Raw genomic sequence first — 15,426 nt, 5'->3', positions numbered from 1 at the left:
AACACATCAACATACTGCACCCTCTTTGGAGACGATACCTCCTCATCACGTCCGCACATTTCTTCCTCTAACTCCATATAAACTTTGTCCTCCACATTGTCATTGATTGGGGAGTCACTCTCGCCTTGAATTTTGTACCATGGCACGACATGTCTTTACTGGCCAGGTCACTGGTAACAGGTGAGTTGCCGAGAGAATGGCGTGTGTGGGGGAGGAGGTTATGCAGGGTAAGGCGTTGTCCCCGCCTGGCCTCTGATAAAGGAAGGTGTCTTGCGTATACGTACCAAAAATCACAGGCAAAATTTGAAAAATGTGCAAATGACGGACCTTGCAACAGCAACGCTTTTATAAATGTCAGCGGAAGTCACAGTGACAAAATGTTTGATATGTACGTCAATGGGACGTGGCGGGTTAAAATTGCTAGAATTTAAACAATGCAAAAGCTGTAATAAATCTCGCTAATTCAAACTTTCTTCAAAATCAAGCATCAAAACTACTTAACAACCATAATAACAATAGATTATTCTGGTCAGCTCTCAAGTCTTTCAACAGTAACTTTAACAAGTCATCATCCATTCCCCCTCTGAAGCCACCAGATGGCAACATTACAAATGACCCGTGTGGGAAAGCGAATATCTTTGCCAGTACATTTGCCAGAAATAGAGGAAGTCAGCCAGAACGTCCCAGTACTAGAACTTGACTCTCCCGAAATTGTTCCACTTGCAATACAGACGAGATACGTAAAATCCATCCTAAACAATTTATCAACTGACAAAGCTCCAGGCCCAGATGGAATTTCTCCAATTGTTTTGTAAAAGTGTTCCCCAGAACTTACCTCTGTTCTAGCTAAATTATTCAGACTATGCATATGTACTTCTTCATTATCTTTGCCAGTACATTTGCCAGAAATAGAGGAAGTCAGCCAGAACATCCCAGTACTAGAACTTGACTCTCCCGAAATTGTTCCACTTGCAATACAGACGAGATACGTAAAATCCATCCTAAACAATTTATCAACTGACAAAGCTCCAGGCCCAGATGGAATTTCTCCAATTGTTTTGTAAAAGTGTTCCCCAGAACTTGCCTCTGTTCTAGCTAAATTATTCAGACTATGCATATGTACTTCTTCATTCCCTAATTCATGGAAAGAGGCCAATATATCCACCCAATTCCAAAGAAAGGAAGTTCCTCTGACCCCTATGATTACAGACCAATAGCTGTCACATCTTCTCTTGGTAAGGTATTTGAAATTTTAATTAATTAGGACATGGTAAAACATCTTGACTCCAACAACTAAACTGATGATAGACAATATGGTTTTTGCCACAAAAGATCCACCATTGACATGACCTCCTGACTCATACCATCCATCAATCAATCGACCAACATGGAGAAACTCATGCAGTAACCCTTGATATTTCTAAAGCTTTCAACAGAATGTGGCACCTATCCAAACTCCCTTGCTATGGACTAACGTCTTTTGTTCCTCTGCTTTCCTCATATCTCCACAACAGAAAAATAAGAGTAAAAGTAAATGATATATATTCCAATTTCCACTCAATTAACGCCGGCATGCCACAGGGATCAGTTCTGGTGCCAATCCCGTTCCTGGTTCATATTAATGATGTCTTATCTGTCACTCACAATCCCATCCATTCATATTTATATGACTCAACACTTCACAGTTCATTCCTACTCAAACACCCATTTACAAAGTCTAATATCTCTAACCCTCAACTCAGTGCACCCATCTCCATAAATCAAGACTCATCAAAGATCAGTGAATGGGGACCTTGGCTCATTTAATGTTTGTAAAACCAAATATATACAATTTACTAATAAACAGATGTTCCCAGATTCGTATATTACCTTCAGTGCTACTAATATTCCTATCTCTAAAAGTACTGAAATTCTCTTGTCTCACTTAACAATGACCTCAGCTGGACCTCTCATGTCAGATTACTTGCTAAAAGTTCCTCAAAGAAACTTAGATTATTGAACAGAGTCTGTAACTTCTTCACTGACAAGCAGTTAGCTATAATTTATGAGTCATCCGCTCTCAGCTTGAATATTACCCACCCTTGTGGAATGGATGTGGAGAGTATGCACTAAAACAACTGTACAAAATTAAGAACAAAGCTGTTGGAATTACTAATAACCCTGCTATTATAAATAAACTACCTTCCCTAAAAGTAAGAAGGAATGTTGCCTCCCTTGCATTAGTTTACAGATATTTTTATGGCAAATGCTCAGACGAAGTTGCATCCATTGTGCCACCTCTCCATGTCTTCCCTCGTTTTTCACGGGCATCTGGTAGCGCTCATGACTGGAATGTCACACAGCCATATTGCAGAACTTCTGCCTATCAGAATTCTCTTATTGCCTGAACTGCATCAATCTGGAACTCACTTCCCCGAAGTTGTTTCCAACCAAGCTTCAACATACTGCTGTTCAAGTCCAACTGTTACAGATACTTTATGAATGGAGAACACTAGTTATCTGGTGTATGGATTTTTTTTTTTGTTTTCCTTCATTTGTTTTTCCTTCTTCTGTTCTGTTATAAATAAAATTGAGTCTATTTACCTATCTATGTATCTGTTGCCAGACACCTTAATCCCGTAAGGTGTGGCCACAAACACATCGCCTCCATGTCGCTCTGTCCCCCTCCATTTCACTGCCCTGCTCCCAGCTCACACCTCCCTCTCTCATATACCTCTCCACTCCATCCCTCCATCTCATCCTTGGCCTCCCCCTCCTTCTCCCCCCTCCATCTCACTCACATGCACTCTCCTCATCAGTCTCTCATTCTCCATCCTCTCCACATGGCCAAACCACCTTAATATGTTTCTCCTAACGCTTCCTATCACATCCACATCCTCACCACAATGCTCCTTCACTTCCTTGTTTGTCAGTCTGTCTCTCCATGTGACTCCACATGCTCCTCTCAAATAACTCATTTCCATTGCTCTCACTCTTGACTTCTGTCCCTCCAACAGGGTCCAAGCTTCACTTCCATACGTTAGAGTTGGTATCACATTGCTGTCATGTAGTAACTTTTTCACTTCCATGCTCACTTCCTTGTTTCTTATCATTGCTTTCAAGGAACCAGGAACCTTTCTTCTCTGCTGCACCCTTTAAAGCACTTCACCCTCTAAACTTCCATCCTTACTCATCACACTACCCAAGTACTTAAATGCACTCATATTCTCCATTTTCTCCCCATCCAAACTCACTGTACAGTCGTGGCCATAAGTAATCACCTATCATCTTGTTCCCCGTGCCTCAGACTGGCTCCTTTATGCGTGGCAAGTCACACTGGAGTAAGAGGGGCTGAGAGGGAGGGGCCAGAGATAGAAGGGCTGGTGGGTGGGGGGACAAGCGATGGTGCTGGGGTGGAGTGAGGGAGGGGAGGGAGAGTAGGGAAGGGAGAATGAAATGCGGAGTTGTGATCACATAATTTGTCTAGTTTCTTTCATTTAGGGCATCATATAAAGGAGTTACTATTCAGTAAAGCTGCATTACACCTTGTATAGATGCGTCAGATAACAATCATATAAACGAGTTACTATTCAGTAGATAAAGCTGCATTACACCTTGTACAGATGCGTCAGATAACAAGCTTTAGATAGGTGGTGATATCAAGGACTGGCTCGTGAGAGAAGTATACTGATGTGACATTGAACATTTGTGTGGAGCCAGATATTTGTGTTTATCCATGTATTTTGACTTCAGACACAGAATGGAATCTGGATGGCTTTGACTTCCGTAATGTTTGTGTAAGAAATGTCCTCCATCCTGACATGTAATTAATTTTTGAACTGAATATTTTATGCAACCTTTTACATGGCTGTGTCCACAGTAAATATGATCATCCGCGCGGTATACACTCCGTCTACAGTATAGTCACCATCATGTAAATTCAATAATTATTTAATGATATTTCTATGTGAAAAGATTTAAAATAAATGTGCATAAAAGGTAAATACTGTAGATTTGATGTCTGTGTTCATGGGTGGATATAGAGTTGGGTGCAGGGCAGTGAAATGGCGGGGGACAGGGCGACTTGGAGGCAATTTGTTTGTGGCCACCCCAAACGGGATTGAGGCGTCTGGCAATAGATAGATAGATCTCTCATTACCTGTTAGAGGGAAAATGAAACAATATCCTTCCCAACCTCCCAAGATATATTTGTGTCAATGTTTACCAACAGTGGTCAAGTCAAAGCAACCAGGAAAGCCTTAGTAAGTGGTCCAGTGGCCTCATGCCTTAACCACTACACCACGGGCATGTTTACCAATGTTTTGCATGTGCTGCGGGGTTATTCGGGCTCCGACAGACTCTCAAAAAATATTTGCCAAAAATCAGTTATTAGTCCTAGAATATTAAAATTACATATGCTTATGGCACATACCTTCAGCTTTCTCCTGGAATGTTTGTTGAGCCTTCGTCGGTTACCGTAGGACTTGTGGAGACCTCTGAAGTTGGGTAAAGAAGTCTCCACTTTACACTTCCCGACAACCCGTAATATGACTACCACAGCCAGATATTAACACTATAAACACTACTCTATGATTTTCAAGTAGTTTGGGATCCATACTCCAAAAAAAAAACCACTGTGAAAGCAATGAAAATGATGAGAGCGTCTGACCGTCGCACTTGCGCTAGTTCGCTCTTGGTACTCTGTCATTTATTATTCATAAAACCCCTCACACTTTATATTTCTTTTACTATATAACACTTATATAAATCTACAGTCTTTGTCCATAAGTTTCCTTCAGTAGTATTAGTTTATTGTCACTGTAGGGATTCAATTTCTATCAGTAAAATACGTAGCATTCACTTTCTCGTCCTGTATACTAGCATTGAGAGTGAATGTCACTTTCACCTTCACTCTCAAAACTCATAGTATTCAGACATGCTAGAGTGAAACTTTCACTTTCATTACTCCTAGGGTATATACTCGTATTCTTATAATACTACTCATTTACATTTCTATTTACGTTCTCTATTTTATTTACGTTATTTACATTTCTATTTTATTTACACTGTGTTATGCACTGTCACTTGAAGTAACTTATAAAACTATTTTCCACTGTTCACGTGTATTTACATTCATTACTTTCACTTGCTGTTTACACATTATTTACACATTATTTACAATTCCACTTGCACTGTTTTACTCAATAGAAAGATCGTAGTCACTCTTTTATCAATTGTCAGCACTTTATCTCTTTCCACACGAGGTTTAGTAGGGTGTAAAGGTCACAGGGCCCTTTGCATGGGGGTGAAAAGTCCCTGAAGCTAGCAAGAGCGAACTGACGTACCTCCGCGTTGGAAGATGAGAGTGAACTGATAAGGGTGGGCCGGGGTGGTGGCCTACCTAGGGAAATTCATTACTACCAACGTTAGCCACTTGACACAGCTATATATGGCAGTGAAATGACTGGCAGGAAATCTAGACAATACATTATAAATTAGGTAGTTCCAGGTGAATGTAAATATCACTTAGGCTTCTCCCTTCCCTCCTTATATGTATATTTATTATGAAAATATATTATACAGCATAATTCAAGGGGAAATAAACAGCGAAAATTAGCGAACGAGTGCACGTGAGGTGTTGTCAGGTGATAATTAGCCAATTCCAGGTGTATGGCACTCTCACTTACCTTATTTCTTTCTTGTATATATTATTTGGCATAAGAATAGGGCATAGGGCTTATTTCAATGGATGAAATCAGTGAAAAATTCCAGGGAAGATTTACTTAGCGTAGCACGGCCGGGCAGGCGAGAGGATAGGGTAATGGAGAGGGGGTAGGGAGGGGAGTCAAGAACGGGGAGAAATGGCTAAATTGTCAACAATGGATGGGAGTACAGATGAGATTAGGAGTGCTGACTAGTGCTGGACATTGGCAGTACTGATAGATGATACATGCCCCCACTTGGAAGCCCGGGTGAATTCAAAATAACACAGAATCACAAAAGCGATGCCCTGCGGTATGATCCCTTGCTCCCAAGCGTCACGAAAGTGATGCCTCGCGGTTAAGGGGTTAAAAACCTCATGCAGGCTTCGCGGCACTGGGGAAACAATGTACCTGATGGTTTGCTGGTTTTGTCTGAACAGCTCCCACTCGTCTTTGGTGTGCTGGAGGAGGCAGGCCCGTGTCCTCTCATTCTTTGGCTTCCACGCGTAAGGCGACTAGATTTATTGTAGCTAAAAGCAGGACATTGTCACGTGTGTGTGTATATATATAAATAGAAAGAGAGAGAGATACACTGACTTAAATGCGAGTGACAGTGACGGCTGCTACACAACACCTCACCCTGAGGCTGCTAATTAAACACTAATATCTCACACAAACTCCAGTGACCAACATACAGTACAGTACGGAGAATGGGCCAACCAAAGTTATGAGTTAGTATTACAGATTTTATATTAACAATTTGGTATTTCATTTGGTTTGGATTAGGTATAATTTTAGTAATTCATCATAATTTCATAAAATAAGGTCATATTATATCTAATGTATTGGTAATTTTCTAAAAGCGGGATATATTAGATAATTTGCAAAAAAAGCAGGACGTATTACAATTAAAAAGCGGGAAAAAAAAAAGCGAGACTGTCCCGCCTTAAGGCGGGACTCTGGTTGCCTTATCCACATGTTGACAATCTGGGCCCAACTCAATCTCGATGGCTCTGCACTAACATTTGATCTGTCATGTCAGTACACTTCTCTCATGAGCTAGTCCTTGATATCAACACCTATCTAAAGCTGTTATCTGACGCTGCTATATAAGGTGTAATGCAGCATTATCTACTGAATAGTAACTCCTTTATATGATGCTCTAAATGAAAGAAAATAGGCAAATTATGTGGCCACAACTTGGCATTTCATTCTCCCTCCCCTACCTACCCTCCCTCACTCCACCCAGGCACCATCATTCGTCCCCCCACCCACCTGCCCTTCTCTCTCTGGCCCCTCCCTCTCAGCCCCTTTTACTCCAGTGTGACTTGCCACGTGTAAGGGAGCCAGTCTGAGGCACGGGGTACAGGGGTATAGGTGATTATTTATGGCCACGACTGTACATTCACTGACTTCACTTCTCTTGAAGACCATCACTTTACTCTTCCCTACATTCACCTTGCAGCTCCCTTCACTTAACAACACAGTTGGAGAGTTACAGATCAGAAATTGAGGAAGTGGTACCAATGAAGAGAAGGAGAGTAGGGGGTATAAAAAACAACGAAAAAAGTTTGAAAGTGGCATATATGGTACTAATGTTGTTGGTTTAATATCGGCAAGGTTAGAAATCAATGACTTCTTGAGGGAACATGAACCTGATGTTATGAGCTTTGTAGAGACCAAGGTAAGAGAGGATATTGATGTCCATATGGGAGATGGTAAATACAAACTGTGGAGAAGAGACAGAAAAGAAAAAACAGGAGGAGGAGTGATGATAGCAGTGAAGAACAACATAGATGTGGATACTGTGGAAATGGGACAGGGTATGGCTGAAGTGATAAATATGAAACTAGAAACTGGAGAGAATGGTAAACGAGATATGGCAATAGTGTATGTTCACCCTAAGACAAGAGCATGGAATGATGATGAATACCAGGAGATGTTGTCAGACATGGCCAGTTATTTACAGAAAGTGATTGAGAAAAGCAACAACATAATTTTCATGAGGGACTTTAATTGTAAAGAGGTGAACTGGTAGGAATGAGACTCACGAGGCAGTGAAGATTCATGGGGCAGTATATTGTTAAATACTGTATAACAATGAATAATGCGATCAGGCAGTGGGTCAAAGAAGAGACACGATTTCGAGGAGAGGACACACTAGTAAGATTAGATTTACTGCTAACCAAAGAACCCAATGTACCGGTATGTTGTGTGAGTAGCTGTAGTTTGATATGTTGGTGAGTGCTTGTATGCCTTGTGGTCCCAGGTGTTTAAGGTGAATGTTGCTTATGTTGTCTGGTCCACAGGCAGATGAGTGCTTGAGGTTGTGATGTGCTTCGTCTGGTTGTAAGTGAAAGGTGCGTAGTCTGGGTCTGTGGGGAACTGTCTCTTATGTCGGATGACACGTCGGTCCTCGGGATGGGGGTTTAGATGGCTGACTTGTGAAAGTGATTGATGAGAGTGTTTGCTTGTTGTTTGTTTGAGGGTATGGTGTCTTGTTGTGATGGCAGCTCGTGATTGTGTGGCGTTGCTGTTGGAAAGTGTGATGCTGTTTAGTGTTTTGTAGAGTTTGCTGATGTTTGTTTTGTGGCCAAGTGTTTGGAGGTAATTTTTCCAGTTTAGTGTTTGCTGTTCTGATATTTTATTGTTTATTTGAGTGTTCAGTTCTTGTATTTGTTGTACGGTGTCTTGTGTATGGGGTGTTGGGGAGTGTCGCAGTGTGTCCCGTTGTCTGATGAGACCTTGAATTTCTGATGTGAAGTTGGGGTTGTCTCTCTCTCTGTTGCCTCTAGGGATGTGTCTTTTGTCTGCGTTTTGTATAACTGTATTGAAAGTGTGCACAGCGGTGTTGATGTTTGTGATGGGTGTACTGTTTAGTGTTTCGAGATGTTGTTCTGTTTCAGTTACAAAGGCCTCCCAGTTGGCTTTCTTATAATTAGTGTATGTGTGTTTGTGGCCAGCTGGGGTGGTTCTGGTTTTGGTAGTGATGATGATTGGGAGGTGATCAGGACCTAGGGTCCTGAACACTCTCCATGATGTTGTGAGGGCGAGGTTTGGGGAGCAGAAGGTGATGTCTGGAGATGATGGGAGGAAGAGGGCTTGGTGTGGGATATGGGTATGTTGGTCTAGAATGTTTAGTATGAAAAGGTGATCTGTCTGGGATTGCAGTACCAGCCCTCTGTCTGTGTCAGGGTTGTTGACATGCCAGGCCGACGACTTGGCATTGAAATCACCACCCAGGATGATGTTGGGTATGTTAGTGATGTGGTGTATCTGTGGAGAGTAATTGTGTGGCGCTGTGGGGGACGATTGGGGGGGAATGTATGTGTTAGCGATTGTTATGTGTGATTTGCTGCCAGTGCGTATTTTAATTGATTGTATTTCTGTTGTGGTGTCACGTGGGGGGAGAAGTAACTTTGTGTGTGCACTGGTATCTGCAAAGTTGATGGATTTGTGTACCAGGGTAATGAATCCATCGCCACCCCGTCGGCCCGGTCTTGTCGAATGATGGTGAAGCCATGAAATGTCGGTGTTTTCTGTGCTCTGTGTAGCTCTGCTTCTTGTAAGAGGGCAACGTGTATGCTCTGCTGTTATGGTTGAAACTACAGTATGTACTGTATTACTGTACTATATGTACTGTATCAATACTGTATTGTATTATATATTTAATTTTAATATTTTACTCATGAGTAAGGTTTTAGGACAGAGGGTCGAGATGGATAGTGACACATCATCTGGCTAAACACTGAATGGACAGAAGATTAGGGGTACATACGCAATATCCGACTTGGGGGTTGGCTGAATTATACATGTTAATTGAGAGATTACTGTATCTGATAGACATTTGACCTGGGTTCCTCATATTCGTTATGTTAAGCAGCTTGTATTAAGGCCTTGAGTCTTCTGAGAGTTTTGGTTCATACCTTGTGGGGTGCTGACCATCAGGCCTTCCTTCTCTTGTTTAGACTCCATATTTTTTCTAAACTTGAATATGGGTGTGAGGTCTACTCTTCTGCTACAGATGTCAGTCTCCGGATGTTAGATTTAGTGCATCATGCTGGTGTTAGTCTGGCAGCTGGGGCATTCAGGTCATTCCCAATTTCTAGTTTGTTGGTGGATGCTGATGCCCTCCCTTTGGAATTATATCACCAGTCATTGATGATGAGGTGTTGGCATTGTCTGCATAGTCTCCTGGACTCAGTGCCTTGTGCCATGGTCTCCCAGGATTCCTGATCTTCTATTTATGACACTAGTCTCCCCAAGCCCTTTGGTTACAGGGTCCAGTCTGTTACATCAGCCTTCTCTGTTCCTTGGCTGGCAGTTTGTCCACATTGGATCCTGAGGGTGGGTTTTTGGCTACTCCATCATGCGACATTCTGTAGGTCTGTCGTTAATAAAAGAGCTCAATTCCCTCTCAGGTGCCCCTCTCTCACTTTTTTTAGAACATGCCTCTACTCATGAGGGGACAGTTCCTGTCTGTGCTGATGGATCAAAGACTGATGCTGGATTAAGCTTTGGTGTCGTCTTCCCTTCCTTCAGTTGGGGTGGTAGTCTTCCTGGAATGGCTTCAGTTATTACGGCGGAACTGATTGCTATTGTTCCATATTTGCCCTCCAAATCATTTTACTCTTCCCCAGTCTCTTTTTGTTATTTTTAGTGACTCCCAAAAGTGCTGTATCTTCACTGGAGTCTTTGAATTCATCTCATCAGCTGGTCTTGCAGGTTTTAGAGTAACTTTTTCTCTTTCACTGCAATGGCAGTCGTGTGGAATTTTGTTGGGTTCCTGCCCATGTGGGGGTGTTCAGGAATGAACAAGCTGATCTGCTGACTAAGGCTGCATTGGCTCAACCCCCTGCTAGTGTGGGATCCCATCCTCCTCTGCATCAGTTGCATGCATATGATTTCTATCCTTTATTGTTGGATGGATTCAGCGTTGTTGGCAAGACCATTGAATGTGGTGGGGGCTAACAAGATGGTATTTCTGGTAAGGAGGGCTCCACTTACTGAGGATTGTCTCACCAGTGGGAGATGGCTTTATGCCCGTTGCAAATTAGTCACATCCAGCTGTCTCATGGATTTTTAATGGTGGGTGTTCCCTCTCCTTTGTGAGGATTGCTTGATACCCCTGGCTGCTCAGCACTTGCTGGTAGAGTGCCCCAGTCTTGGGTATTTATGCTGTCAGTACAGTACTTCCCTGAAAACGGTAGTGGCTTGTACAGTACCACCTTTCGTCAGTGCTTAGGAAGGTTGCCTGTTGTATGGGAAGGGAAGTTTCCAACCTTGTGGAGACAGCTGGAGCAGACTGCTTCCTGAGATTGATATTCATTTTCTTCATTGCCAGACGCCATGTATCCCAAACGGGGTGGCCAAGGGCTTAGAGTTAATTGTTTTACAGGGAGGGGCACTAATCCTCCACCAACCCCACTCGAAACGTAGGGAGATTGATATAAATCTTTTTATTCTCTGTTGTCATTTTCTGCCTTGATGTCCATCAGTATGTGACCCTGATAGTTGCACTGCTGGCTTTTTATTTTGTTTGATCATTTATGGGTTGCTCAGTCCTGGTCTGTCTGACCGAGCAACCCACTGACTACAATTAAGTAACTGCCCCAGTGGGGCTGTCCTATAGATTTCCTACAGTACTGACATGTCTGAGTCTTAGCATGGCATATGCTGTTTGGTGCTCCATTATGTGTGCTATGTTGTATGGGCCTATTCTGGAAGCTCGGTATGTGTCATCTGTGATTCCACCCAACCCAAATCTAAACTGGGAGGTGAGAAGGGCAGGATGACGTCCTGCTCTAAGCCTAGCTAGATGAACCTGATCCTCTCTGATGAAGGACACCTTCGATAGGTGGATGTCAGGAGGAGGAGGCTTGTAGTATGGTGTTATAATCGAGGTGTATATTGTCCTGCACGTGAAGTGAGTACTGTATGTACATGTTTTTTCATTGCTTGTGTTGGAAAGTCTAAAGGTGGGATATTGTTGCAGTGTTTGATAATATTTGTGTGATGATTCTTTTATGTGTGTGTGTGTGTCTCTGTCATGTAATGACAGGGGTATTGTGTATTGACACAGGTTCTTGCAAAGAATTGTGTGCCCCTTATATCAAAAGTAGTCTCTGACAGAGAGAACTTTATTTTCAGAGTGTGCAAATCACCTGTGGATGTGGTTTTGGTGCATCCAGTGATGATGTGTGGGGCATTGTTCTGTATGATTTGTAAGATGTTGTAGTGGGAATCCATGCTGGAGAGGCATTGGACATCACTGACCTAATGTATTGTCTGTAGAGTAAGAAGTTTCTTTTTGTTACCCAAAGTTTGACCCTGTAGTTGCCCTGAATGCATTGAGTCTGGGGGTGCACTGCCTTTTCATATCTCGTACATGGTCCATGAAGGCGAGTCTGGTGTCATGTCACTCCAAGCATCTTAGTGTAGGGTTTGTGTGGCACTCTTACATTGTTAAGTGTGATGTGAGAAGAGTACCTGTGTTCAAGTTTAATGCTGGTGACAAGTATGGTGGTGAATTTGGCCAGGGTGACCATCAGCTTGTTGTCCTTGGTCCAAGTTTGCAGTGTGTTGAGGTAGACCTGTTGCAATGTGCAGACTGTGTCTGAAAAGTGGTGTGTAGTTTTTATGGTGGTATCATTTGCATATAAGGTAATGTTTGTGGGTGGTCTGGGAATGTCGTGCATGTATAGATTGAAGAGTGTGGGTAAGAGAACAGAGCCTTGTGGAACAGTTAGAAAAATTTTGTGTTCATGATGACTTGCCCTGGAATGTAAAATGTGCTCATCTACCAGCCAGAGTTGGCTAGCCAGCATTTGGTGTTGCTCTCCATGTTTGTGTTGTGACAGACTTTCGTTTTATGATAAACCAGTATGTGCTGAATTGCTTATATGATGACCAAAAAGTTAGGATTTTTTTAACGTGATTGCATTTTTGCCTGTACGATCATTATTATTACAGTACATATGAAACCTCACTGGTTAATGTACAAACACTGTTTCTGCTTGTACTATCATGAACACACAAGCTTATGGTCATTTGTTTGTTCCAAGATGGCTTTTGAACAAGTTGCTGTCAGGTATGTTAGTGTCAGTGAAGGAGCAGTAGTGTGGTGATGGAGTTCAGGCAGCAATTGAAGAACAGTGAAATGAAATAACTACCAGCTTAGGAGAGTCTGCAACTATTATTTACTTATTTTTGGTGATAAGCAGCAAGTGAAGTGCAGTGAAGTGAAATAACCACTAGTTTAGGTGAGCTGGAAGCTTGTTTTTAGACTCTGTTGGGTGGTCATTGGGGCTAAAACATGTCCTCATTGAAACCATGGCATAAGTGATGATATACCATACAATAAGCCATTATGTGATGGCATATACTGGATTTAATAAAAATGCATCCTCATTGTAAAATGAGAGCATGCTGTATATCCTGGTGATCAGTTGCATGAGGCTTAACCAGTGGTGGGCAGCACAAACGAAGACGGACCTTGCACAAGTGTAATGAGCAATCCACAGTTCACTACCTTGCGCAAGCGCAGGAGCGCAATCTGACAAATAATTAGCTTGCGCAATGTTGCAAAGCGCAAGCGCAAACCATTTGCATATAGTGAGATATTTAAATAAAATAGCATCCTTACTTACTTTTATGTATTATTATTTTCTATTATTTTAATTTGCGCAAGTGCGCAATCTACTATTCAGCTTGCACAATGTCGCTAAGCACTAGTGCAAACCATTTGCAGATATTTGTGGGAATTACTGTAAGATATTGAGATATTTAAATTAATTAGCATACTTACTTACTTTTATTTATTATTATTCTATCTATCTATCTATAGCCAGATGCCTTAATCCCCTAAGGGGTGGCCACTGGCCACAAACAAGCAACAAATCGCCTCCATGTCACCCTGTCCCCTGCCATTTCACTGCCCTGCTCCCAGCTCACACACCCCTCTCTCATATACCTCTCCACTCCATCCCTCCATCTCATCCTTGGCCTCCCCCTCCCTCTCCCCCCCCTCCACCTCACCCACATACACTCTCATTGTTAGTTTCTCACTCTCCATCCTCTCCATATGACCAAACCACCTCAGTGTGTTTCTCCTAACAGTTCCTATCACATCCACATCCACACCACAACGATCCTTCATTTCCTCATTTGTCAGTCTGTTTCTCCATGTAACTCAACATGCTCCTCTCAAATAACTCATTTATTTCCACAGCTCTCACTCTTGACTTTTGTCCCTCCAACAAGATCAAAGCTTCACTTCCATACGTTAGAGTTGGTATCACAATACAGTACTGTCATGCAGTAACTTTTTCACTCGTGGAAGTTCAAACAGAGGAGTGAGTGGGCTGGGAAGCGGAGGGACAGGGAAACAAAGGCTGTGATGTTGCCAGTTTTACTCTTATCTGCATTTTCGCAACACGTTTTATTTAATAATTCAATACCTGTACAGATATACAACAGCACGTGTAATTCCTTACAAAAATGATTAAAACATATTATTTAAATCAAATATCCACAGCCTAATAAATTAGACTGTGGATATTTGATTTAAATAATATGTTTTAAAGATTTTTGTAAGGAATTGTATATGCTACTCTTAATAATATATGTTTAAGTTATTATTATTTACTAATACAGTAATAATAATTTAAAAAATATTAAAATACATTATCTCTGTTGAAGCATTTTAAGAAATGTTACTACTCTCCGTCCCTCCAGCCAGAACCCTCACGACCTGCCTGAGCCTCCCCCTTCCCTTGTCCAGACATACAGGAAGCTCCCAAGACCACGTGTTCCTTGGATTGTGCACTGCTCAATCCACAGGACAGGTGCGCAAAGCAGGTGCAAAAGTGCAATATTGCACATGGTCTCGTGCGGTGCGCAACGGGCAAACAATATTCATCGGAGCGCAAAGGTGTGCAATTGCGCTTTTCGCAAGTGTTTGCGCACCTACCCAGCACTGGGCTAAACTATATCTGATGTGAGAAATGTGCATTGTGCGGATGTCACAGAGCTGATACCATCCAATGCTTCATTCATTTGTTCATTTTTGAAGGCTCCAACATGCTTGCATGCTTGCATTTCGGTCTACCTCTCACAACCCTACCCCTACCATTAACACTTCTCACTTTCTGCACCCATTTATTATTCCCCTTCCTCTCCACATGACCAAAACCATCTTAGTCTACCTCTCCTCATCACAACACCAATACATCCCAGTCCTATCCTACCCCTCAACTCATCCATCGTAAACCTAGCCCCCCCCCCCCCAAACCTCGCTCTCTAGGACGTACTGCACATCCATCTAATCACTGTCATTTTTGTATGTCTGAGCCTTCGAATATCATCTTCCTGTATTGCCCAGGTCTCACTACCATACAATCCTACACTCCTAACACATGCTTCATACAAAGATCCCTTAGAATAGAGGGAGAGCCCACTCAGTGTCAGGAGAGGCAACAGCTCCCTGAACTTCTTCTAACCACTCCTCACTCTAGCCACAGAGCTAGCTTCAGCCCCACCTCCAGCACATAACATGTCTCCCAAATAACAAAACTCTTCCATGTACTCAAGAGACTCACCAGCAAGTTCAATCCTTTCACGCCCGACAATATCCACCTGCTCTCCCCAACACACCACACACATGAAATCAGCATTATCTCGCAGTCTACCTTTGATACCACTACATCTCTTATGCACCCACTTATCACAGACACTGTGCAAGATG

General features: G+C 42.3%; 1 protein-coding gene across 1 annotated transcript in view; it reads left to right on the top strand.

Moving 5' to 3' along the window:
• The window catches only part of LOC145403625 (nuclear receptor 2C2-associated protein), a 144,093-nt gene that overhangs the window by 101,078 nt on the left and 27,589 nt on the right, over positions 1-15,426 (top strand). The window lies entirely within an intron of this gene.

This window comes from Coenobita brevimanus, chromosome 61 (genome assembly GCF_032717465.1).
Source record: "Coenobita brevimanus isolate Jiangsu-jjx chromosome 61, ASM3271746v2, whole genome shotgun sequence".
In the NCBI taxonomy this organism is placed as follows: Eukaryota; Metazoa; Arthropoda; class Malacostraca; order Decapoda; family Coenobitidae; genus Coenobita; species Coenobita brevimanus.
Note: the sequence above shows the minus strand (reverse complement) of the source record. Positions and strands in the feature narration are given on the sequence as shown.